Genomic DNA, 25728 nt, shown 5'->3' with positions numbered 1-25728 from the left:
TTATCCAAGAGTCTCTGAACCCCATCTACAAAAATGTCCACTACCAGCTTCCTGGGTTGGAAGATTGGAAGTCTACAGCTTGACCTTCTTACAAGGAGGCAGAATGGGGCCATTATATTTTCGAAATCCCCTTTGTGACATGTGGTGACTGGAAGTGTGGAGACAGCTCAGTGCTTCAGACTAAGGTGGTAAGGGATGGTCAGGATTCAGAACAGAGTCCACAATTATGGTGTTTTCAAATGCTGTGGCATTGTTCTCACAGACACCTGCTCAGGAGGTTCTGATAAGGAGAGGTCCTTTCTCCACTTCCAACAATAAACAGATAAGACACCACCCCAAACTGTTCAGCCCACATCCTTAGCTAAGAGTGACTTAACACACCCCAAACCTCCTTGCCACTTGACCTCTTAGCATACCCCCAAAGCCCTCTGCTCACTAACAATGATGAAGGGAAGCTACAACCCAGGAGCAAATGAATCGTGAAATTCCAAATTAACAACTTATTAATTTGGGGCACCTGAGGTTTGGAGCACCTGCATCCCTCCCCCATCTTCTGGCTAGAGCACCCCAATTTCTAATATCCTATCCAGCAATAAGACTTGTTTGTGTCTTCAGTCTGAAGTGTCTTGCGTTCGTTTTTAGCCATCCCTATAGAAAAATCCGGGGCTCTGCAATGCACAGGCTCTCACAGACTTGGTTCATCCTGGGTGCCTGTGGTACTTCCTGGAGAGATAGATCATGTCAGGAAAGCACCCATCCGCCCAGTGGTTTAAATAGATTAGGCACAATGTGGGGGCATCCAGGCCCTTTTTCAAAATAAGATATCTGGTTTGCAAAAAGAACCTCATCAAGCCCTGAGCCTGGAAGGCTCCAAGACTTGCTGCAGAAATCCAATTACCGCTGGGCATAATGAGCTCACTCACCCAGCGCCCTGGCCCAACAAAGCAGTCCTGCCAACATCCAGAAAGAAGGTTTGTCTTCCAAAGTGCATTCGGAGGGTATGGCTTGGGAGAAAGAGAAAAACCAGGCTAATGGAATAAGAAATGTGGCCTTCCGGGAACACAGGAACGCGGTTTGTTTCTGAAGAACAGCATTCTAACATTTTTCTGCTCCCTTAAACTAAAAGCAGGCTGCACCGTAAGGTAGCGAAATCCCAGTCTGACGAGGGAAAGGGAAACTTTGAGTTTTACAGAACCTTCGCAAATGTCATCTCTGGACTGATACAACAATCTGGGGTATTCCCACCCCAAGCATTATAGTATCTGAGGCTCAGACAATTGACTGTCACTAGAGGTGGCTTCTGCAGAGAACAGAGTGATGTTTTTTTAAGCACAGATTGGACCTGATGCAAGCAATAGAGAGAACAAACATACTGTGCTCCTGCTAAGGTCCCTCCCAACACTGACATTATGGGAATCTGAGACTAAAAGCCAAAAAATCTATTAACTACCTACTGTGCACCTTGCCCTGGCCAGGGTCTGGGAGTCCCAGTGTGAATCAGAAAGCATTCCTACCCTCATAGAGCCCTCTGTCTAGCGGAGGAGTCAGACAAGTCATTGGCAGCTGCAATACACAGTGGCCAGGGCAGACGGTGGCGTGGGGCAGAGAGGGCCCTGGGGTTATGCCTGGCCCTGCCTGGCCCAGCCTGGGGATGGAGTTTTCTGGAGGAAGGTGCATGCTGGATCTTAAGCACAAGTGGATGGGGCTGGGGGAGGTGAACAGGCAGATCCATCAAACGGAACAGCATGTGCAAAGGCCTGGCTCAGTCGAGAGCAGCCGGGGCACTACGTAGCTAGACACAGGCTCTGCTGCAGGCATGGCAGGAGAGGGAGGCGGCGTGGGCCATGCCACACTGGCAAAATAAGAGGAGGGAAGGAAGCCCCATTAGTCCATTCCCTGCCCCTGGGCCTGTCTGAATCTAGCCCCAGTGACTTCATTCACTCAATCCTCATTTGTAGAGTAAGTAAGTGGGTCTCTCTCCACTCCTGGGGCCCAAGAAGGATGGAGAAGTGGCACCCGAAGAGCAGTGCTCAGGAGAGGCTGTGGTTCATGGGGGAAATGATGGGACCTGAATTGGGAGCAGGCCATGGGGGGCTGCAATGCCAGGCTAAATTTACAACATGATGTTACAGGCTGCATATAGATCATAAGATGGTTACTATAGTGAAGCAGATTAACATATCTCTGTCTAACAGTTACACATTTTTTGTTGCAAGAGCAGCTAAAATCTACTTATTCAACAAAAATCCCCAATAAATGCAACTGTATTAACAAAGTCCCCATGTTGCACTTTTCCTCTCTAGACTTGCTCATCCTACACTCTTTCCATAAGTGAACAGCACCCTTAGGAGTAGCCAGAGCTAGGCTGAACCCGCCACTGCCATTTCCACCTGTGCAAGCTCAGATAAGTCACTTGTTCCCCAGCAAGGAGGTGGTGGAGGTCCGAGGAGAGGCCTGGGGAGGAAGGTCTGCTGCCATCGTCGATAATCACCTGGGGCTCTTCCTGCTGATTTGTGAGCACACCCCGCCTCCCACCCCCAACCCCAGCAGGCGGCACAATGCCAGGCACCTGAGGGCAGGTGTGCACAAGGAAAATTAGGATGACAGTGTTTGCTGACCCCTACAAATCTCAGGACAAAGTTGCCCCCAGGCGTCGCTCCACGTGGAACAAGCACACACACCCAGTGACAGGGATGGGGTGATACCCCAGGACGCCAGAGCTCCCAGGCTGATGTGACATGTCTCCCTCGTGGCTCCTGGCTGGGTTGGGAACTCAGCTCATAGTCCCCTCCTGGGCCTGACAGAAAGCAGTGGAGACGGGGTCCAGAGCAGAGGGGGGGCATCAAACAAGAGCACAGGCAGCCTGCACCACATCCTGAGAATCAACCGCCCTCAGCAATCAGAGCTGGTGTGGGGCAGTTCCAGGATGGGGACAAACAGCAGCTTTGCCCACACTAGGGGATGCAGGGAATGCAGAAAATGAACATGAGGCTGCAAACTCTTAAATCCTGGTGCAATGGATATTGCAAAAGGCTTACACAGGCTGGAGCCACTGAGTGGCCAAGAGGTAATAGAGTGGCCCCACACTCTTGGGCCACGCCAAAGTCATGGGCTTGGCTGCCAGTGAGTGAGAGCCCAGTGTGTGTCAGGCTCCAGACTCCAGACAGCTCTACCCCTGTGCTCCTCAACAGGCCTTCCCAAGGGCTCACAGCCAGGGACGCAGCTCCCACCACCAGTGTGACTGTCCCCTGCATGTCCCTCCCAAAGCCCTCAGAGAACTCATCACAGGCCTTAGTGGCTGGGTCAGCCTCTATATTTCACCTGTGGAGGCTATGGGTCTCCCCTCCCCCAGAATGTAAGCTGCTGTGGGCAGAGACCATGCCACCCCTTGTCCTCATGGGGCCCCAGATCCTAGCAGGGCACAAGGTGACCCTCAAAGGTGCATTGTCATTGTTTGTCATCAGGCTGAGTTTCTTGTTTACAGAGGAGGAAACTGAAGCACAAAAACCATTTCATTAACTTGCCTGAGGTCACAGACCTCATAGAAGGCAGAGCTGGAGGGTGAGCCCCATAGACCTGAGCCTGGACCCTGCCCTCTGGAGCTTACAGCTACAGCAGCAAGGCCCAGTGGAATACAACATGCATGCCACGTGTAATTTCACAGTTTCAGTAGCCACATTTTAAAAGGTAAAAAGAAGATGAAATTAACAATACATTTCATTTAGCCCAAATACACAAAATAGCATCATTTGGAAGTGAAATTCATGTGAAAGTTATTACTAAGATATTTTACATTCCATTTTTTTCATACATCTTCAAGCCCAGGAGTGCATTTTATTTATTTATTTATTTATTTATTTTGAGATGGCGTTTCGCTCATCACCCAGGCTGGAGTGCAATGGCGCAATCTTGGCTCACTACAACCTCCGCCTCCCGGGTTTGAGCTATTCTCCTGCCTCAGCCTCCCGAGTAGCTGGGATTACAGGCGTGTGCCACCATGCCCAGCTAATTTTTGTACTTTCAGTAGAGATGGGGTTTCACCATGTTGGTCAGGCTGGTCTTGAACTCCTGACCTCAGGTGATCCACCCTCCTCAGCCCCCCAAAGTGCTGGGATTACAGGCGTGAGCCACCGTGCCTGGCCAGGGTGTATTTTTCACTCACAGTCCATCTCAGTCCATAGGAGCCACACTGCAGTGCTCAATAGCCCCTACCAGTGAGTGGCTACCGGAATGGGACAGCTCAGCTCCAGGAGGTCCACTGGCGGCCTTAGGACAAGCGTATGAGTCACCTGGCATTAGGAAACTCATTCACAATCACGATGACCATGACTTCCACAAGTAACACCAGCAGCAGCGCCGGCTGACAAACACCCACTGCACGCAGACGCCACTGAGCCTGTTTTGGTTTTGGTCTACATCCAAAACCAACCCCAAGAGATAGGGACATTCTCTTTATTTCACAAAAGAAGGAAGTGAAGCTCAGAAAGATGAAGGAAGGAGCACTCGAACACAGAGCTAGCAGGGTGGAGTTCGGAAATTAAGTCAATAACAGTGATTACTTATTGCACACCTGTTCTGTGCCAATGCCCAAGGCTGACAGAGGAGGGGAAACCCCATAGGCAGGGTTCCTGCCCCCATAGTGCTTGATTCTAGCTTCTGGGGAGGGGAAATGAGAATAAAATCATTTCAGATCATGATGATTCTCAAAAGCAAACAGGGTACTGATGGGGACCGGGGCACAGCCACTATCTGGGACGGTCAAAGACCTCCCCAAGGAGGAGAAATTTAGGCTGAGACATTGCGATGGTTAATATTGAGTGTCACCTTGATTGGTGAAGGATGCAAAGTATTGCTCCTGGGTGTGTCTGTGAGGGTGTTCCCAAAAGAGATTAACATTTGAGTCAGTGGACTGGGAGAGACAGACCCATCCTCAACCTGGGTGGGCACCATTTAATCAACTGCCAGAGTGGCTAGAATAAAGCAGGCAGGAGAAGATGGAAGAGCAGACTTGCTGAGTCTTCCGGCCCCATCTTTCTCCCATGCTGGATGCTTCCTGCCCTTGGACATCAGACTGCAAGTTCTTCAGCTTTTGGACTCTTGGACCTAAACCAGTGGTTTGCCAGGGGCTCTCGGGCCTTTGGCGACAAGCTGAAGGCTGTGCTGTTGGCTTCTGTACTTTTGAGGTTTTGGGATTCAGATTGATCCGCCACTGGTTTCTTTGCTCCTCAACTTGCAGACAGCCCATCGTAAGACTTTACCTTGTGATTGGTGAGTCAATTCTCCTTAATAAACTCCCTTTCATATACACATATATCCAATTAGTTCTGTCTCTCTAGAGAACCCTGACTAATACAGACATGAGGGATGAAAAGAAGCCAGTCTGGGCCAGGGCAGGGATGAACATTCCAGGCAGCAAGCAGCTCACACAAGCGCTCTGAGCAGCAAGAATCCAGCATGTTTCTGCGACCGAAAGAAAGGCGGCCAGGGCTCCCTGCGCTGTGCCAGCTGCCTCTCTGGGGCACTCAGCTGGCCCCTGCATCGTCCCTCCTGCCTTGCGGCGCTCTCACGCTCTTGCTTGGAAAATAAGGAGCCAACAACCATTCTGCAGGCTTCAAGGAGAAGTCAAGGCTGGGAGCCCCCAGCTGATCATGAGAGGCTGAACTGATGCATTAGTGAGCAGGGGAGGAGAGGGCGGAAGAGCCTGCAGAACAGGACCTGGGCAGCCAAAGCCCTGGGAAGAAAATGTTAACACCCTGAGCACTGCTTCCAACACCAGCCACAAAGGTGAGAACAACCCCAATGTCCATCCACAGATGAATGGACCATTGTGTTATATACACACCATGGAATACTACTCAGCCATAAAGAAGAAGGAAGCACTGACACTCGCTACAACACAGGTGAACCTTGAATATATCAGGCAAAGTGAAAGAAGCCAGCCACAAAAAGCCACATACGATCTGGTTCTACGTCTGTGAAATATCCAGAATAGGCAAATCCAAGGAGACAGAGCGCAGATGGATGGGTGCCGGGGCTGGGAGAGGGGAAGTGAGGAGTGACTGCCCATGGGCACAGCGTTTGCTCAGGAGTGAGGAAAATGTTTTGCAGCTAGATTGAGGTGACAGATGCACAACATTGTGAATGTAGTAAATGCCACTGAATTGTATAATTAAAAATGGTTAATTTAGAGTAAATGAATTTCACCTCAATTTTTTTAAGAAAAAGAAGGGGAAAAAGAATTGCTTCAATGGAAGACACAGGTTATGATCTCATTCAATACAGCCCCATGTCAGAACAAGCAGAGAGGGGCGACCAGCCACCAGATGCAACAGGATAGGGTGGGAGAAGACAGGAGACAGAAGCTCCAAGGGTAAAAGATAGTGGAAAGCTACTTACCAGCTCACTCCTTGCCTCCACTGTCAACTCCTCAGAGTCCTCACGGAAGGAAACCCCGTAGTGATGTGTCCCACCCTCTCCAGCGCTGAGGAGGGACCCAGGGCCAGTCCAGGCTCCTGACTCAAAATGCAGCCAAGGGAGAAGCTCAGAGGCCAGCACACCGAGCCAGCGCCTCCCTCTGACCTGGCAGGCATAAGGGTATTTCCGCCACAATGAGCACCCGCTGGCAGTCCCTGGCTGGTGCACACAGAACCCCTTTCATTCCTTAAAGTGGCCCTTCAGCCAGTCTAAGCCACAGTGGGAGACAGGAGAGCAGGCAGCCTGTACCCGGGTCCTCCCAGGCCAGTTGGGAGTTTTAGGATGTGCAGTGGGTCCTGAGGATGCTTGCGGGCCCTGGAAAGGATAAAAGGGCCACCTCAGATCACACAGAGGGGAACGGGCTGACCTAACACAAGTGGGTGGTGGTGCCCACCAAAGGGACTCGCCAATGCAGCTGCTGTCCACGGCATGATGCTAGACCAGGCCTTTCACTCCTGTTCTTTAATCTCATCCTCACAACCGGGGGATGTGCAGGGACCAGACTGGGGTGATCCCCATTTCCCAAATGAGGAACCTGAGTTGCAGAGGGTTCAGGGGGCTGCAGACAATAGCACAAGATTAGCCGGTAAATGGCACAGCCGGTGCTCAAACCCAAGTCTGATGTCAAAGCCTTCTCTGCTAAATTACGATGCCATTAACATTTGTTTTATTCCACAAAACTCCCAAAAGACAGCACAGGGCATCCGTGAAGAATGTGGGCTGCAGGTGGGGATGATAGAGAGTTCTAGAGGTGGACAGTAGCACTGGTTGCTCAGCAGTGTGGATGTACTCATGCCACTGAATTGCACGCTTAGAAATGGTTAATATATTAACCATGATTAAATATTTTAATATATTTAGTATATTAACCATGATGAAAAAATATTTTAAAAAATGATCAGGCGCTAGGCTATCAAGGAATTGTCAACAAATTTTTGAAAATAGATATCATACATACCACATTCTCTGAACATGGTAAAATTAAATTAGAAGCTAATAAAAATATACATCTCCCTGCTCCTGTCCCCCCCCCCCCACCAAAAAAAAAAAAAGAATATGGGCTTCTTGGCTTCAAATCTCTGCTCTGGAACATACTCACTTTATAATCCCTGGCGAGCTTCGGAGCCCCTCTGTGTGCATCTCTAAAATAGAAAGGCAGGTGCGCGCCTCCCTCTGGGACTGAATGGGTTCAGTCAGACCAGGGACAGCACAGACCAGCGGGAGGCAAACTCCTCCTGGAAAAGGCCAGGGAGTAAATGTCTTTGGCTTCACAGATGTCTCCCCCAGCTGCTCAGTTCTGCCAGTCTGGCACAAATGCAGCCACAGACCATACATACACAAATGGGCGTGGCTGTGTTCTAATAAAACTTTATTTACAAAAGCCCCTGGCATAGATCCTGGCACTTGCTAAGTGCCATTCACACATGTTAACTGTTATAATGAAGAAAAACAGCCTTTCTGTCAATTCACCTCTACAGACTTACGAAAGGCATAAGACTTCGGATTTCAGTTCTGAAAACCAATACTAACATTAAAGGCAGGAGGGAGCCCCCGGCCCCACTGGGGAGCTGCCCCTCCCACACTCTGAGCTGCCCCTAGGTGCTTTCACCATGGGCCCTTTCTCCTCTACTTTCCAGTATGAGGTTGGTGCAAAAGTAATGGCAAAAACCGCGATTATTTTTGCATCTAATAGTGACCTCTGTGGCCACTCCCTGCAAGCGCTCCTGCTTCCCACCTCCTACGGGAGGGGTTCCTAACCCAGCCCTTCACAGCATGAGGCCCCCAGAGCTCCTTCCCTGTCCCTGCCCCTCCCTGCTGATCCATGGCCCCTGCACTGTCCACCTGGCCTCAGAAAAGAATGAGCAAAGAAAACACTTTCTGAAGGCATCCAGGGCTAGAGTCAGGATGCTGTGGTTCCACCAGTGGCCAGCCCTGGGGTCACCGTCTGAGCCTGCGCTTACAGCAACACCAGTGGTCACTATGCACATGATGGTGACGTGCTTCCGTTAAAAGCACCGAGAAGGGGCCAGGTGCGGTGGCTCACGCCTGTAATCCCAGCACTTTGGGAGGCTGAGGCAGGCAAATCACCTGAGGTGAGGTCAGGAGTTTGAGACCAGCCTGATTAACATAGTGAAACCCCGTCTCTACTAAAAATACAAAAAAATTAGCCAGGCATGGTGGCAGGTGCCTGTAATCCCAGCTACTTGGGAGGCTGAGGCAAGAGAATCACTTGAACCCAGGAGGCGGATGTTGCGGTGAGCCGAGATTGTGCCACTACACTCCAGCCTGGGCAACAAGAAAGAAACTCTGTCAAAAAAAAAAAAAAAAAAAGCACCGAGAAGGCTTTCTGATTTATTCTCATGCCATCCCTGTTGGAAGGTCATTTTCCATTACAAGGGTCAGTGTGCTCCGTGGGGCAACATCTGAGGCCTGGAGTCAGGGAGCCCCACGTCTGAGTCCCCCAGTGTCCTAAGACTCGCCTCCCTCTCCGGCGTTCACGTAGACCTCACCCTGTGTGCTGCCGTGCAGCGAAGATGAGATAACCCGAGGCAGAAGCGGGAGGTTAAGTGATGATATTTCCTTATGTGGCCCTCATTCCCCTTATCCAGACAAAGGAAGTGAGTACAGGGGCTAAGTGACTTGCCCAATGTCACACTGTCAGTAGGATGGGAGCTGGTCCTCAAGACAGTTCCACTGACCTAGCCTGGTCCCTCATACCGCTCAGCCCACCACAACGGTGGCTGCTGCTCTGATCATTAGTTTCATCGTTAGCTAAAGAAGGACCCCAAATGTGGGTGTGGGAGTTTGCTCTGTGACAAGGCTAAATGAATAAATATTCTCATAGCTTCTTCACCATCATCACCCCTCATAAAGCTGCTACCTTCGCTCAGGGACCACACATCTGATCCCCACACCAACCTAGCCAAAGAAATACCACTGCCCCCTTTTATACAGGAAATGGAGGCTCAGAGAGGTTATTCCTCTTACCCAAGATCACACAATGATAAGGGATAAACTACAGGCGGGTCCAACTTCAGAAGCCCTGCAGGTTGATCCCATCGCCACTATGGGGGCAGGAGTGACCCAGGAGAACTGGGACACACTGCGGGTATCCTCAGACTCCCCAAGGGAAGCCCTCATTTAGTTAGGAAGCCCAGCAGGGAGGCACTTGCCCAATCACAGCTAAGTGAGGCAGGGCCTAAATGGGAACCCTGGCAGTCTGGCTCAGACCCTGAAGACAGGCAAGGTCCCACCCTCAAGGAGTTAAACAGATAGCCATAGCCTGCAGTGGCAATCACTGCTGGCTTACGCATTAGAAATTGTTCCCTCTGCCACTTGTCCCACAGCCCAATCCACCCTTACACACCAAGAGAGTGGGGCCATGGTCCTGCCACTTCCTCGTGCAGCCTTCCTGGCTGGGCCAAGGGGGGACCTGTCCCCCTATCTCCTTGCACATGGCTCTCTGACAGCACGGGCAGTGTCTGTGTGGTCACCTCCCCAGGAAAACAGAGCCCCCACCTAAGTGGGACCATCTCTCAGGCCACCTCACTGTGTCCTGTGTCCCCAGTCTCTAGTGGACAAGATCTGCTTAAGGAAAAACTACACAAACAAATATCACACTGTATGTGTATAAAAAGTTCTGAGAACACAAATGAGAGAACCACACAATCTTTCCGGCAGAGTCTGGGAAAATCACAATGATGGAACCTAAGAGCTGGGCTTATTCATGAATCGTTCTCCAGATACTCAAGGGAGAGCAGCATTGTTTCAGACGGGAAAAATAAAAAAGCATGTGGGGGAAAAACCCAAGTGTGAAGACATGTATACACAACACAGAGGCAGCAGGCGTGGCTGAGACATCGTGGCAGGAAGAGGGGAGAGAGAGGCCAGGGAAGCCAGGATGTGAGGAACTGGTGAGGTCGTGGGGGCAGTGGGAGTCATGGGTGGTTTGTGAAGGAGGAAAATGCCAGTCATCTCATGCATTGGGTCCACACTGTGATCCTTTGGGAGCTGCTTACTGCAAAAAGACTACAGGTAAGAATTACCCCAGACTCCAGAGTGGAGATGTTCCGCATTACAGACCGGTACACACCTCAACAGCAACAAAAATCTTGCAACAAGCCACAAGCCTCCACTGTGCGCTACAACATCAGTCTCTGCAGAGCCGCAGGTCTCCAGGAGGGTGACAATGCCCTGCTAGGAAAGGATCCTAATTCCCCCACTCCATCCCCGAATGTGTCACTCCTCTTTGCCCATCCCAGCTGGTGGAGCCACCACCCACCAGCCCAGCGTGCTAGAGGAAGGGCCAGCTCCTCCCATGGCCTCGCCCTCCACACCAGCAGGTTGCTCTGACTTAGGGGGGATGGCCCCGCTATGCCCAACATTCACTGTGGGTGGAGCCCTGGGAGAGGGGCTGAGGCTGCCCTGCCCTCCTCCCCACCTCCTCCTCTGTTCTGGAAGGCAGAGGCCATCAGACGGTAACAGCATCCTGGGACAGCTCCACGGTCCAGGAAAGCTCAGGAGGGGCAAGGGGATCTCCCTGACCTTAGTCTACAAGGAGCTGGCCAGCTGAAGTTAGGGCATTCCCGGAGAGAGCACAGCACTGGCAAAGGCCAAGGACAGCGTGCCTGCGAGTGTGCGCAGATGGGGCGGGCGGCGGAGGAGGGCTGGCGGTTAGATACAGTATCGCTGGAGCTCAGAGAGCCGGGCAGAGGCTGGCGGAGAGCCGAGGCTGGCCCAGCCTTCAGGAGACCGGCGAGCTGGGGTGTGTGGGAGCGAGATGCTTCTAAGGCGAAAAGAAGCGCCAGCCTCGTAAGCAGCCTCTTTCTGGGCTGCCCAGGCCGGATCCTCAGGAGCCCACAGCAGGGGGGATGGAGCGAAGGACCGAGGGGCTGGGAGGCGAGGCCGCAGCGCACTGACGCAGGCCAGCGAGGCCGCTGGCCCCGACGCAGGGCGCCCGGCAAGGTGTCTGGCACCACAGGAGTCAATCCTTGCGCGCCATCTCCGGAGGCCAGTGCGCCCAGGGCGCGCCGGCCCGGCAGGAGGGTGGGTGCCAGCCTTTCTTCCCATCTCTCCAGCCTCCTCCCCGGCGCCCACGTGGGCGGAGCAGCGCGAGGGTGTGCGTGGAAGGGGCCGCGGCGGCGTGTGCCGTGCGTGGGGTGGGGTGCGGGCTGGGCGGCCTCGCCTTCGGGCCCCCCGCCGCCGGGGCGCGGCCCCCAGCTCCATCTTCTTTGCCACCTGGGCGGGGATCTGGGGGACTGCGACCTACCCTGCGGAAGACACGGAGGGGACCGGCCGGCCACACCCCCCGCGCCACTCCGGCAGGCACCGGGTGGGTCCCCCTCCCGCTCCTTGGCTTGGGGGCGGAATCCGGAGAGGAGTGGAAATAGGGGTGGCGTGAAGGAGAGCTGGGGGCTGGGGGCGGGACCGGGAGGGGTGTTGGGGGAAGCGACGCAGCGGCTGGGAGATTTTGCAAGGGGGTCTGACGAGGAGAGGGGGATGGGTATGGAAGGGTGGGGGACCACTGAGGTGGGATGCGAGAGTGGAAGGGGGACCCAGAGGGGGCGCGGTAACCGGAGGAGGGGGAGATGGACGATGGGGCGGGGCGGCACCGGTCGCCGCGTCCCTCGCCGCCGGGTCCGCCCCTCGGTCGCCGGGTCCACCGGTTCCCTCTGGCCAGCGCGCGCCTCCCGCCCCCCGGCGCACCTGTACCCACCTGCTCGGCGCTCAGGCCCGAGCCGGGCAGCAGCAGCGGGCGTAGCGAGCGCAGCCCCGCGCCGCATCCTCCGGCCGCCCCCTCCCCGCTGCGAGCTTACGGCGCTGTCGCCGCCGCCACCGCCTTAAAAAGGACAAAACGGAACAGAAAATGAATGCATGCACAAAAAAATCGTAAAAAGCAATTGAGGAGGACGGCAGCCGCGCCCGGGGCTCGGCGTGGCGGGAGTCGAGAGGCCGCGGCACTGGTAGCCGCGATCGGGGCAGGCGGCCGGCGCGTGCCGCACGCGGGTGGCTGCAGCTCCCTCGGCCGCCGGCGCCCGGCTCAGGCACGGCCCCGCCCCTTCCCCGGGGAGCTCCTCCGATTGGTCTATCTTACTGCCAGTCAGGCAGGAGGGCGCGGAGCCCGCCCCGCCCCGCCCCCGCCCCCGCCCCGGGCAGATGCCGGGAGCGCTCCTGCCACCGCGGGAGGGGGCGCTGAGCTGCCGGAGCGTGCGCACTGGGCCAGCGGGCGGCCGGGGCAGGGCTGAGGTACCGGCGCTGAGCGCCCCCAGCCGCGCCGGGCACCCTGGCGCCTCGCTGAGTCGGAGCAACCCCCGGCAGGAGCTTTCAGGCTCTGGTCAAGGCTCGGGCCCCGGGAAGCTATGCCTGCCCTCGGGGCCTCGAGCCTGGAGCGGGGCTTGCAGGTAAAGCGGGGCTGGGGCGGTCCTGGCCGTCAGTGGTCAGGAAGACGCAGCGACCCCGGAAACCCATGTCCCCCTCTGTACGGATGAGAGGTCTGAAGGTCAGAGGTAAAAGCGCACGCTAAAGGCGGCAGAGCCAGCAAGCGGCAGAGCTGGGCGGATGCCAGCCTAGGGAGCCTCCCCCTACCAGTCCAGACTGCCCCCAGCAAAGCCACATCACCAGGTCATAGCCAAATGAAAGATGTGCTGTCGAGCTGAGACGGGAGGGGCAGGACTCAGCTGGGCAAACACTCATTCATTCAGTGTCATTAGACAAATATTTATTGAGCACCTGCTGTGTGCCAGGTAGTCACTAAGATGTGGGGACACCACAGTGAACAGCAGAGAGAAAGCGACTGCCCACCAGAGCTTACTTTCTAGCAAGGAGAAGCCAGGGAAGAGCACCCACCAAAGGGAGCAGCATGGGGGAACACCCTGACTGCGGTGAATGGGACGTGTTTGAGAATCTGATGAAAGTATCTGGGCCACAGAATGGTGAGAGGGAGCATGTGGAAGATGGGGGGCGGGGGCACAAAGGGGCAGGGCTTGCAAGGTCTTGCAGGCTGGCGAGAGTTTGGAGACTGTCTCACCTGGAAGGTGGTCCCATGGACCATTGTCAGATTGATACTTTTTAAAGTGCATCAGTCAGGATAAGCTATGTTAGCCACAGTAACAACCAAACCCAAATCTCCCCGGTGTGTCTTGCCCACATCATACATCCTGCCTCTGTCAGTGGGGCTCTGTTCATCAGAGTGGTTGGGTGCCCAAGCTGCTGGGGCTGTCTCCCAGCCGAGCACCCACATGGTGCAGCAGTGTGAATGAAAGGTGACAATTATGCTGGCTTTGAAGGCTTCCGCCCGGAAGGGACTCTCATCACTTCTGCTCACGTTTCATTGGCCAGAGCAGGTCACATGGCTATGCCTAACTTCAGAAGAGGAGGAAGTGCAGACCTCTAAGGTTCAGGGGGTCAGGAGGAACTAGGATGTTTGTGAGTAAATGTGAGACTATCTTTAGCAGATGCCCTGGCTGCCCTTGGGGCATGGGCTGAAGTAGTCAAGAGTGCAGACAAGGAGGCAGTGTGGGGGCCTCCTCCAAGCTGATACAGTGAAGTATCAGCGCATCAGAGCAATCTGGGTGCAGAATTGGCAGGACATGCTCATGGCTTGGACGTGGACAGGAGGGAGGGAGGGACAATCAGGGACAATGCCCAGGTATTATGAGATGAATTGTGTTCCCCCCACCCAAAAAAAAAAAAAAACTCCTATGTTGAAGTGCTCACTCCCAGGACCTCAGAATATGACCTTACTTGGAAATAGGGTCGTTGTAGATGTAATTAGCTAAGATGAGGTCACAATGGAGTAGGTTGGATCCCTAATCCAATCTGCCTTCTATCCTTATAAAAGGGGGAAATTGGATACAGAGACACAAGCAAGGGGAGCATGCTGTGTGAACATGAAGGTAGAGATCAGGTCAAGGCATCAGCTAGCCAAGGAAATGCCAAAGATGGGAGCAAACCCCGGGAAGCCATGAGAGGGGCCTGGGACAGATCCTTCCCCAGGGCTTCATAGGGAGCGTGGACCAGCTGACACCTGATCTCAGACTTCTAGCTTACAGAAGTGAGACAGTACATTTCTGTTGTTTAAAAAGCCCAGCTGGTGGTACTTTGATACATGCGTATAGGTTAAGGGTTATGTCTGGCTGTGAGTAATCGGGGTCACAACTAGACAGTGGCTTAAACAGATTTTTATTCTCTCTTAACAAGAAATCCAAAGGCAAGCTGTTCCTCACTTTATCCTCTCTCACTCCTTCACCCTCAGGATGTAATTTTCTTTTTCAAAATGTCTTCTATGTGGCAAGTTGGCTGCCTCTTCCCAGACATCTCATCACTATTCCAGTCTAGAAGGGGAAGAACAAAAGGCATACCCACACTAGGTCAGCTCCACTTCACCACTTTCCTGAAAACTCTCCCCAGAGAGCTCTATTTTATCTCATTGGCTGGGACGGTGTCTCATGGCCAGCCCTGGCTTCAGAGGAGGCTGGGATTATTATTTTTTTTTTTTAAGATGGTGTCTTGCTCTGGTGCCCAGTTTGGAGTGCAATGGCGCGATCTCGGCTCATTGCAACCTCCGCCTCCCGGGTTCAAGTGATTCTCCTGCCTCAGCCTCTCAAGTAGCTGGGATTACAGGCCCACACCACCACACCCAGCTAATTTTTGTATTTTTAGTAGAGATGGAGTTTTGCCATGTTGGCCAAGCTGGTTTTGAACTCCAGACCTCAGGTGATCCACCCGCCTTGGCCTCTCAAAATGCTGGAATTACAGGCATGAGCTACCACGCCCAGCCAAGGATTTTTTTTTAATTGAAGGTACATTGCTGCCTGAAACGAAGTCAGGGTTCCATTAGTGAGGAAAAGAAGAAGAATGACTTTAAACAGGCAACTAGTGGTTAGTAGATCCAGGTTTTGTAAAACCTGGAGCCTCTACAGTCCCCCTTAGGAAGAAGAATTTAAAAACCCCAGTACAAGACTTGGTACAAAAAGGAAAACTCATTTAGAATAATAACAAATCACAACAAATTTTAAAATATTTTAAGTTGACAAATATCAAAAACATTGCAAAAACATTATAAAACTAATATAAAATTGTATTAATTGGATACCTGACATCCACCTTTATCATATCTTTTTTTTTACATTTTTTGCTTCTTCGTCATTTTTGATTACCTCTTTGGAAGCCAATGATTTTATAACATTTTTCCTGTGGAGAAAATAGATAATTCAGAGTACTCCTGTAATGATGGGAACAAATTTTAATGTTGGTTCGAAAACTTTGTCAGCCTCATAACTCATTATTGGTAATGTCAGGTAGTTTTTTGAGATTGTTTTCAAATTTGGAGAAAGGTCTATCATTCTTTCATAAATGAATGCTAATACTTGGAAGAATTCTATTTCTTCCAGGTTTCTTATTGGGATTTTATTAATTTTCATGATGAAAAGCAAGTGAACAATTGCAAACCAGAACATGACTCGACTAACACCTCCTAAACCTCAGTGCTGGTGCCTGTCACCTGGAGAGGCATAGGAGAAATGCAGATGCCCAGGCTCCTCCACATCCCACTGAATTGAAACCTCAGAGTAGCAGGGTCCAGGAATCAATATTTTACAAAATGCCCCATGTGACTCCTGCTGAGCAGTCCTGGGCTATGCGACACCTGCAGTTGCCTTTTGACTCTGAGGATCTGCAAATCCAGACCTCTCCTGTTGGAAGAATTACATTTTCAACACAGAGTCTCTTCCTCTGCCCATAGACTCCTGGTGCCAGGCACCATAGCACACATTGCCAGTGCCATGGCAAGGAGGGCACTCCTGGGAGCCATTAGCCTGTTCAGGAAGCAACAGCTCGACCCACACAGACTGACTCAGACCTACATAAACACATCCCACTAAACCCAAACCAAGGCATCCCCAATTCAATCCCCCTTCAGCTACATCCCCAAAATGCCCTAGGCCTCCCTAGCAGCTCCCAAGTGGGAGGAAGCATGATGAGGGCGGCATAGGGAAAGAGACAGAGGGTGTTATGGGTTGGATTGTGTCCTCCAGAACTTGAGTGCTGAAGCCCTAACCCCCAGGAGCTCAGAATGTGACTGTATTTGGAGATAGGACCTTTAAAGAGGTCACTGAGCTTAAATGAGGTCTTTAGGGTGGGACCTAATGCAATATGCCTGGTGTCCTTATAAGAAGAGATTAAGACACAGAAGGAAGCCCCTGTGGAGACTCAGTGAGAAGATGACCATCTGCAAGCCAAGGAGAGGGGACTTGGAGGAAACCAACACCTTGATCTCAGACTTGAAGCCTCCTGAACTGTGAAAAATAAGTTTCTGTTGTTAAAGCTCTTCAGTCTGTGGAACCCTGTCTCGGAAACCCTGGCAGCCAGCTTAGTCAGTTACAGCTCAAATATCTCGCTTTTGGAAAATATTTCCAAACACATGACCACATGAACCCAGAGCTCAGGCTCTCCCAGGCCTTGGAAGTGTCTGTACTTAGCTTCACAGAGAATCCACCCCCACTGCCACCACGTGGTCACTACATAACCCTCAGGACGTCCTACGAGGCAGGGGGGCAGGTACCACCAAGATCTCCCTATTAGGAACGAGAGGCTGGGGCCCAGGGGCTCACTCACAGCAAGCAGCGTGGAAGCCACGAGTCTTCCGAAGCCAAAGCTGCTCTCCCCGCCCCATGTGCCCTGAGCTCACACCTAGAAGTGGTAGGGAGGCAGGTTTCAGCTCCCTATAAAGACCAACATTCTCATCAGAGGGGCTCCTCTCTGGGAGGCTGTGAGCACCCAACACCTGTGATGGGATGGCCGCTTGCAAAGATGCTGGAAAGAAACTTCAGTTCCTGCTGCTCTTGCAGAGTAGAGTGTGGTCACCACCACCACTGCGAGGTTGGGCTGCTGGGATTAAATTCCAGCTTTGCCAGGTACCCTTGGTGACCTTAGGCAAGTAAGTGAACCTTTAGTTTTCTTATCTGTAAGATTAATCTTATAATCATAATAACTGCAGAAGTTTGGGTGGGGATTCAGTGAGTCAGTATGTGTGACTCTGGGTTTGTTTCCTGGGCTGCCCTAATACAGTATCATAGACCGGGAGGCCTGAAACAACAGACATTTATTTTCTCACAGTTATGCCTGGCCGGAGTCCACAGTCAGGGTGTCGGCAGGGCTGTGCTTCCCCTAGAGGCTCTAGGAGAGGATCCTTCTTGGCCTCTTCCAGCTCCTGGTGGCTCCGGGAGTTCCTTGGCTTGTGGCCGCATCACTCCAGTCTCTGCCTCTATATTCACATGGCTTCCTCCTCTTTGTCTGAGTGTCTCTTATAAGGACACTTGTCATTGGATGAAGGACTCACCCAGATAACCCATGAGGGTCTCTTCTCAAGCTCTCTAACTTACTCAGACCTGCAAAGACTCTTTTTCCAAATGAGTTCCCATATCACAGTTTCCAGGATGTGGACATACCTTTAGTTATTGTGAATTATACAGTTATTTATCTACAGCTGTGATCATTCTAAAGGAGGAAGAGAAGGTGGTAGGAGACCATGTAACATGGAGCTTGGCTTGGTCTGAGGGGCGGAGAGTCTTCCTTGAGGAGGTTAGCTTGAGTATTAGCTAGCTAGAAGAAGAGGAAGAGAAACAAGGTCCCAGGGCCGGTGAACAGCAGCATGAAGGCCCAGAGTTTGGATTTGACCTTCCAGTTGAAAGGGGTTCTTGACGCAGGGCGGGAGTGGCAGGATTAAAGGAGGCCTGTGAGCATGTGTGGAAGAGCAGCCTGACCTCATCAGCCCTGTGGAAGATCCCACCAAAACCGGTGCACATCTACTGTGCTGGCACTCTGCCTAGGCACCAGGAACACAGCAGGGAAACAGCTGTTTCTGCCCCCAAGGACTCATGGGCCAGTGGGAGAGACAGAAGGGCACATGGATCGTTATGATGGGGTAGCCCTGGGCTATAAAAGTGCAGAGGAAGGGGCCAGGTGCAGTATCTCATGTCTATAATCCTAGTGCTTTGGGAGGCTGAGGCAGAAGGATCCCTTCAAACCGGGAGTTCAAGCCAGCCTGAGCAGCATAGCGAGACCTTGTCTCTACAAAAAAAATTACAATTAATTAGCCAGATGTGGTGGTAAGTGCCTGTACTCTTAGCTATTTGGAAGGAGTTGAGGTGGGAAATTCACTTGAGGCCAGGCCAGGAGTTCAACGCTGCAGTGAGTTATGATCATGCGACTGTACTCCAATACGGGCAACAGAGTGAGACCGTGGCAAAAAATAAAAAAAATAAAAATAAAAAATCGCAGAGTAAGGACTGCTCAGGGAGTCCAGAGAGGCTTCCTAGAGGAGAAAACCCTTGAGCTGAGGTCAGACAATGAGAGCAGAAGCCATGCAGAGGGCCCAGCATGTGCAAAGGGCTGGAAGCATGAGGACCATGCCATGAATTCCCCACCTGCGTCCCCGAGAGGGCAGACAAGGTTGGAAAGTCTGGCAAGGTCAGATCATGGGGAGCCCTGAAGGCCACACTGGAACATCTGCTGATTTGTGAATTTTGAACAGGGCACTGCACCACTGAAGCTGGTGCAGCCTTTGCATGGAGGCTGACGGGAAGGTGGACACTAGAGGCTTTTGAACTGATCCAGATGAGGGAGGTCAAGGGCCAGAGCCAGGGCAGTTTGAGCCACGGTCCCAGAAGGACAGGCCAGGACTCTTTAAGTAGCGTTACTCTCCCCTCCACTGGGTGGTTGAAACTGATCCCCCTTGTAAGTCCTGCCTTCTGGGCAGTGGGCTGTGCTTCCGGGGCAAGAGGGAGGATGGCAATGACACTGAGAGGAAACATGGCCAAGCTTGAGCTGCAGCAAGCACTGATTTAAATACTTTCCAAGTTCATTGTGGGTTTTTCGTTTGTGTTGTTATTTGTTTGTTTGAGACAGGGTCTCTGTCACCCTGGCTGGAGTGCAGTGGCAGGATCACAGCTCACTGCAGCCTCAACTTCCCGGGCTCAGGTGATTCTCCCACCTCAGCCTCCCAAGTAGCTGGGACTACAGGTGTGCGCCACTACACCTGGCTAATTTTTTGTAGAGACAGTGTTTCGCCATGCTGCCCAAGCTGTTCTCAAACTCCTGGGCTCAAATGATCCGCCCACCTCAGTCTCCCAAAGTAAAGTTGGGATTACAGACGTGAGCCACTCTGGCTGGCCTCCAAGTCTTAATCCTCACAATAGCCCTAGTTGGAGAGTTCGCTTAAGATCACACAACCGGTAGAGCCAGGGCTAGAGCCCAGACAGCCTGGCTCCAGGGGTAAATAAAAACTCATATTGTTAATAACAATAACGTTGACTGAGCACATACTGTGTGCCAGGTACTGGGCTGAGCTCCATATATATTAACTCATTTTAATCCCCACCCTACCCTTAGAAATTGAGGGATGTAGGTCGGGCATGGTGGCTCATGCCGGTAATCCCAGCATTCTGGGAGGCCAAGGCAGGTGGATCACTTGAGGTCAGGAGTCCAAGACCAGCCTGGCCAACATGGTGAAACCCTGTCTCTACTAAAAATACAAAAATTAGCCGGGGGTGATGGCGCGCACCTGTAGTCCCAGCTACATGGGAGTCTGAGGCAGGAGAATTGCTTGAACCCGGGAGGTAGAGGTTGCAGTGAGCCGAGATCGTGCCATTGCACTCTAGCCTGGGTGACAGAACAAGACTGTCTCAAATAAAAGAAAGAAAAAAAGAAATTGAGGGATGTGAAGGTTCAATAACTTGCCAAAGTTTACCCAGCTGGAAAGTGGTAGAGCCAGGATTCACACCAGTCAGCCCAGCTCACAATATCTACTCCCCTCCTTTCATCTCCTATGTGGCAGGGACCTACTTCTGTGCTTCTGGGAAAGCTCCAGACAAGCCCCTGAGGCAGAGGGACCCAGAAAAGCCAGTGCTGGGGAAGAAACAGGGAGTACCAGGCTTTGTCGTTGGCTCAGCATAAGTTAGCTGTGTCCCTAGGACAAGTTCCTTCACCTCTCTGAGCCTCAGACTTCTCTCTATCAAATAGAGATGGTGCCACACCCCACGCCTGCCAGGCAGTCTGGGACTGGAATCCTGCTTCCACCACTCGCTCCCTGCATCACCTGGAGGCCCCACTCCCCCATCTGAGTGCTGAAAGGAACAGAACCTACTTCATAGGCTAGTTAGGCTGTTTCAGGAGATGATACTAATGGCGCACCTAAAACAGAGTTTGGCACATCGAATGTGCTCAGTTGGGGAGCACTGCCAGCATCCATGGCAGAAAATCTTCCCTCCTTCCATCCCTGCGCTAGTTCCATGTTCCAGAGGAGACAGAGGGAGCATAGGTAACTTGGCCATGTTCACTCAGACAAAAAGTATTGGAAAGCCACACAAAGTTCATATTCTCCATCAGTTCACTTTCAATTCCAAAAAGACAGGGATGAGAATTATGCCGAGTGAAAAAGACAGTATGATTCCATTTATATAACTTTATCAAAATGGCAAAATTATAGAGACAGAAAACAGATCCATGGTTGCCAGGACTTGGGGAAGGGAAGAGAGAAATGGCTGTGGCTATAAAAGGGTAGCTGAGGCTTCTTTGTTTTAAGCTGTTCTGTATCTTGACTGCAGTGCTGGGCACACAAACCTACATGTGATAAAAGACATAGCACTAAACATGCACACACAAGTTCATGTTAAACCAGAGATGTCTGAATGAAGGGGGATGGATATGGGCTCTCTCTGTATTATTTCTTACAACTGCATGTGAATCTATAACTATCTCAAAAATTTTAAAAGATGCCGGGCGTGGTGGCTCAAGCCTGTAATCCCAGCACTTTGGGAGGCCGAGGCGGGCAGATCACGAGGTCAGGAGATCGAGACCACGGTGAAACCCCGTCTCTACTAAAAATACAAAAAATTAGCTGGGCGCGGTGGCGGGCACCTGTAGTCCCAGCTACTCGGAGAGGCTGAGGCAGGAGAATGGCGTGAACCCGGGAGGCGGAGCTTGCAGTGAGCCGAGATTGCGCCACTGCACTCCAGCCTGGGCAACAGAGTGAGACTCCGTCTCAAAAAAAAAAAAAAAATTTAAAAGACTATGATGAGCACTGTCCATCTTTTGGTGAATATGGAGGTAGCTGATCTAGGCTTTTGCACGGCATAGGGCTCCTGCCTGGGGCAGGGAGATGGGACCAGGGAGCCTGTGAGATTTTCCTCCAGGAAGAGGGTAGGTCTGGCCAAGGTGACTCTCACCTGTAATCCCAACATTTTAGGAGGCCGAGGCAGGTGGATCACCTGAAGTCAGGAGTTTGACACCAGCCTGGCCAACATGGCGAAACCCCATCTCTACAAAAAAAAAAAAAAAATTAGTTGGGCATGCTGCCACATGCCTATAGTCCCAGCTACTCGGGAAGTGAGGCAGGAGAATTGCTTGAACCCGGGAGGTGGAGGTTGCAGTGAGCCGAGATCATGCCATTGTACTCCAGCCTGAGTGACAGAGCAAGACTCCGTCTCAAAAAAAAAAAAAAAAAAAACCAGGGTGTATCAGCCATGAGGGCTGTGAGGCAGGCTGAGTCTCCAAGTTCTCTATCACAGACCAGCACATGGAGAGCCTGGCCAGCGACAGGGTCCCTAGGCCTGGGCATTCTTCTTTCTTTTCTACCTTTCAATGAAAACAGATTTCTGTGGGCTCTTTCTGTTTCCATGAATAATACATGCCATTGTAAAGAATTCAAACAGTAGAGGCAGATATAAAGAAGAAACCAAAGGTCACCTTGAATCTTGCTAGCCAAGGGTAATCCCGCGAACACTCAGGTGACCCTCCCTTCGTGCTTCTGCTCATGAGTAGATACATGTGTGTAATTTTCCAGGAATGAGCTTATTTTATGCATGATGTTTTTATTATGGATACTTCCTCCTCTCCCTCCCATATCATATCCCCCACCAAATAGCTCATGTCAACAACCTAGCTTGTTTTATTTCATATTTTTTATATTTTTCTCCATAAGAATAAATAGCAACATTCATATATACATACATACATATGGGGCGTTGGGGTCATTGTTTTACAAAACGAATTCATGATAATCACATTTTCTGCTTCTCACTTTTCACACTCATCAACACCTGGTGCAAATTCCTGCTAGCATCTGGGGAAATCTCTAGACTGACAGGCTGAGGCCATCCCACAGTTCATAGAGCCTTTTCCTATGGGTTAATGTCCCTTTGTCATTACCAACCGACAGCCATGGGCTTAATATTCTTCCACAAACCCTCAGATAGCAGGACTACTTTTATTTCTATGGGATGGATTCCCAGGAGTGGAATGGCTGGTTGGAAGGTCTAAACTTTTGTCTGTTTGTTTGTTTGTTTGTTTTTTGTTTGTTTGAGACAGAGTCTTGCTCTGTCACCCAGGCTGGAGTGCAATCTCAGCTCACTGCAACCTCCGCCTCGCAGGTTCAGGCGATTCTCATGCCTCGGCCTCCTAAGTACCTGGGATTACAAGCACACACCACCACCCCCAGCTAACTTTTCTATTTTTAGTAGAGACGGGGTTTCGCCATGTTAGCCAGGCTGATCTTGAACTCCTGACCTCAAGTGACCCACCCGCCTTGGCCTCCCAAAGTGCTGGGATTACAGGTGTGAGCCACCGTGCCTGGCCAAGAAGGTCTAAACTTTTTAATTTACATTTTTAAATTAGCAAATAATAATTGTCCATATTCAGGAGGTACATAGTGATTTTGTGATATATATAATGTGCAGTGATCAGCTCAGGGCAATTAGCATAGCCATCATCTCAGATGTTTATCATTTCTTTGTGTTGGGACCATTCAAAATCCTCCTTTTTGAAAAAAATAAAACAAAAACAGGGGCCAGGCATGGTGGCTCATGCCTGTAATCCCAGCACTTTGGGAGGTCGAGGCGGGTGGATCACCTGAGGTCAGGAGTTCGAGACCAGCCTGGCCAATATGGTGAAACCCAGTCTCTACTAAAAGTACAAAAAAAAAAAAAAAAAATTAGCGCCAGGCATGGTGGCGGGTGCCTATAATCCCAGCCACTTGGGAGGCTGAGGCGGGAGAATGGCTTGAACCCGGGAGGCGGAGGTTGCAGTGAGTGAAGATCGCGCCATTGCACTCCAGCCTGGGCAACAAGAGTGAAACTTCATCTCAAAAAAAAAAAAAATATAGGCAGATTACCTTCTCAAGATTCTAACACACACCCTTCTGCTTCAATGTATTTCCTGCATTGCCAACCTCAACCCACGCTGCAGCATGTGTAAATGTTGTCACTCTGATGGGTGCAAAATGATGTGTCCTTGTCATTTTAATTTGCGTTTCTCTGTCCATTGGTGGATTTGAGCACCTGGAGATATATATATATATATATATATATATATATATATATCACACATTATATATATATTACATATATACACACATATATATATATATATGATTTTCTCTTTTAGATTTGATTTGCGCTTTTGAGGATTGTCTATTCTCTCTCCTTTGCCCATTTTTAGTTGGGACGTTTTGTCTTGTCCACTTTTACAGCTCTCAGCATAACAATTACCCCTTTGCCTGTCGCCAACGTTCAAGCACTTTTTCCAGATCCAGCATTCATCTCTTGACTTCATGGCATCTTTTACCACACAACAACAAACTTTTTATATAGTTAAATATGTGTCTCGCTTTTTAAAAATAGCTTCTGAGTTTTATTCTTGGTAGAAAGTCTCCAGGACACATAGACTCATTATGCAGCTTCCAAGATTTTCTTGAGAGTACAAGAAAACTTAGTTCCATTGGACAGTTATTACACAGTGCTTATTTGCAGTACAAAAAAATTTAAAAGTGGTTTGGCTGGCAAATATGACCTTATAAAATACCTTTAAGTAAAGAAGTTTTCTATTATTTTAAAAATGTTTTTAGTATGAAATGTTGTAAGAATGCCAACTATCATATATATATAACACATATATATTCTCTAAAGTACAATAAGAGGATTTCATTTGCATTCATATACTGCCTCTAAGGAAAGGCACGTGTACACACATACACACAAACACACACACACACACACACACACTCAAAAGGCAGTGGAATTATACCATGTGCAAGTGGTCCTGGAATGACCCAAGAAAGCTTTGAATGATCATAGTCCCGTCTATATTCACCGCCCCTCCAGACAGTGAGAAGTTCTGATTATCCCTTTTGAAAACAGGGGCTGGTCAGAGAACAGGATCCAATCACTAATTGTTGAATTGTGATATCTGTACTATCTGGGACATGACTTCAAGTTTTTACTATATTCAACGAAGAGAAAATAATAAACAAGCATACATGGACCCACCATTCAACTTAACACGTAGAGTATTAGCCATATCCCACACGCCTCTCCCCATTTGGTAACCATTATCTTCAAGCATGTGTTCATACGTCTTCTTCCACATTTTACTTTTTAATTAATGTCAAGTTTTAAAATCGATTTTGATATCTGCGGCTGAACTGGGAATGGAGATTAGTTTTATTCATTTTACACAGTGCCACTGTGGACCCCTGCATTCTTATCTTCTGATGCACATGCATAAGATATTTCTAGAGCAGAGATATTCAACTGCAAAACTATCGACCTTTGGGCAGGATAATTATTTATAAAGGCGGGCTGTCCTGTGCATTGTACAATGCATAGCAGTATTCCTGGCTTCTACTTAAGAGCTATCAATTGCATCCTTCCCTCAAAATGCGACAACAAAAAGTGTCTCCAGACAGTGCCTTCCAGAGGGCAAAGTCACCCCTGATTGAGAAACATTATTCTGGAGTATATGTTATAGAGATGGAATTGCTAAGTCATGGGCATGAACGTTGTCAACTTTACAAGATGCTACGTTTTCTAAAATGTATATGCCAATTTCTTATCCAACTACTAAGGACTGAGTTTTTGTGTCCCCCTAAACTTCGTATGTGGAATCTCTAATCCTTAATCTAATGGTATCTGGAGATGGAGTCTTTGGGAGATAATTAGGTCATGAGGATGGAGTCCTCACAAATGGGATTAGTGCCCTTATAAGAAGAGACAGGAGAGAGATGATCCCTCTCTTTATCATGTGGGGGACACAGCCAGAAGGCGGCCATCTACAAGCCAAAACAGGGGCCCCCACCAGAACCTGACCATGCTAACACTCTGATCTCGGACTTCACCCTCTAGAACTGTGAGAAGAGAATTTTTGTTGTTCAATCCACCCAATTAAAGGCATCAGCCAACAATCTATAAGAAGCCAGTTATT

The 25728-nt window shown here is 50.4% G+C and overlaps 1 protein-coding gene across 12 annotated transcripts in view; it reads right to left on the bottom strand.

Annotated features, from left to right (window-relative positions):
- The window catches only part of JAKMIP1 (janus kinase and microtubule interacting protein 1), a 175766-nt gene extending 163228 nt beyond the window's left edge, over window positions 1-12538 (bottom strand). For 7 of the 12 annotated variants that reach the window (XM_055245778.2, XM_063619733.1, XM_063619732.1 and 4 more), the window contains exon 1: window positions 12191-12506. The gene's annotated coding sequence lies outside the window, so the exon portion shown is untranslated. Of the gene's footprint in view, window positions 1-6396; window positions 6785-12190 lie in introns of those variants that run through there. The other 5 variants (XM_063619737.1, XM_063619739.1, XM_055245779.2 and 2 more) reach the window with 3 other exon arrangements.
- Between the last annotated feature and the right edge of the window lie 13190 nt (window positions 12539-25728).

Source organism: Symphalangus syndactylus, chromosome 16 (genome assembly GCF_028878055.3).
Source record: "Symphalangus syndactylus isolate Jambi chromosome 16, NHGRI_mSymSyn1-v2.1_pri, whole genome shotgun sequence".
In the NCBI taxonomy this organism is placed as follows: Eukaryota; Metazoa; Chordata; class Mammalia; order Primates; family Hylobatidae; genus Symphalangus; species Symphalangus syndactylus.
The sequence above is the reverse complement of the archived record's forward strand: the minus strand, read 5'-3'. Positions and strand labels throughout refer to the sequence as shown.